Raw genomic sequence first — 1,346 nt, 5'->3', positions numbered from 1 at the left:
TGCAGCACCGAGAACGGTTCCCTCGGGAGCGAGCTCTGTGTTGTGTATTTCACGGTCTTAATTAAATTAAAACTCCAGTCATTCTTCACCCCGTTTCTTCCAGTAAAATTGGGTTCCACCTGCCTGCTTCTGCTTATCATGTTAACTAATGAAATTCCACAGTCACACCCTAAAAATACAAGACTTCATAATTAAAACCTAGTTTTAGAAAGACAGAAGCAGCTACAGAGGGAGAGAAGCTTTCTTGTCCTAAATCTTGTCCAAAGGATTTGTTTTGATTAAGATGTCAAATTGAGGCCATTCACAAGGATTTCTATGTTGTCATGGGGACTTGTGTGTTTGTAACGATTCCCAACTTATTCTATTCTCTGTAAAATAAATCTGTCCTTGGGAATAGAATGTGAACCAAGGCCGTTAGTCAAACTCCCAAGAGTTTACAAATTACTGTCATAACCAAGAACGTAACTTCCTAGACGAAAACTGTAATTATGATTGGCTGTGTGGCTTGAAATCTGTTTCCCTGGTGATAATGCTGAAATCGGCCTTTCAGTTTTTCTAAAGTGTATCCATATTTGAAGGATTTTGCTGTCACACTCTACAAGGCAGCCCTTGGCACTTACCTCCACCTTACGTGCATGACGGGGAGCTGGGGGCTGGGGTGTACAATCCCATGACTCTGCTAGATTTCTCATTGCACTAAAAACCTTGAAAGTCCGTGAAACATGACATCAGTTTGAGACTCCATGAAACAAGCACCTATTTCCTTAATATTATAAGATTAGCCATTATGTTTTTAGTGTGCTTGGAGCCCACACAATCATAAGGAGCACAGTCACACCCACTACGGCTTACAGCAAACCATGGCAGACCACCAGAAAGGCAGCAGAGCGGTGAGTATTTGATTTGGGTTTTTTCCATTGGTCGGTCACCAGCTGTCAAAATTTGTAGCGGAATGCTGGTAAGTCAAAGCGGCTCTTTAATAAGCTGGAGACAAATCTTGGGGGAAACTGAGACTTAGAACAATCATTTCCAGAAATCTGGGTATGACTTCTATCCTCTGGTCAATTGCCAGTGTGACCAGCAGAGCCCATGGAAAGGCCCACATTGGCTCCGTTCGACGCATCTGAATTTGGAGAAGGTGCAGATCTCTGTGTCACAGACTGCTGACAATAAAGTGAGGAAACATGGGCGAGGCAGAGCGTGCCGTTTTCCACATGCTTGAGAGAGAAACTAGAACAGAGCCCTGGGACGGTTGGCCTGATGTGCTAACTTGGCGAGGCTGTACAGTACCCAGTTATTCAGCTGAACGCTAATCTAGATATTGACGTGAAGATACTTTGTAAATA

Source organism: Crocuta crocuta, unplaced genomic scaffold (assembly GCF_008692635.1).
Source record: "Crocuta crocuta isolate KB4526 unplaced genomic scaffold, BGI_CrCroc_1.0 scaffold811, whole genome shotgun sequence".
Classification (NCBI taxonomy): Eukaryota; Metazoa; Chordata; class Mammalia; order Carnivora; family Hyaenidae; genus Crocuta; species Crocuta crocuta.
This window is presented reverse-complemented; position numbering follows the sequence as displayed.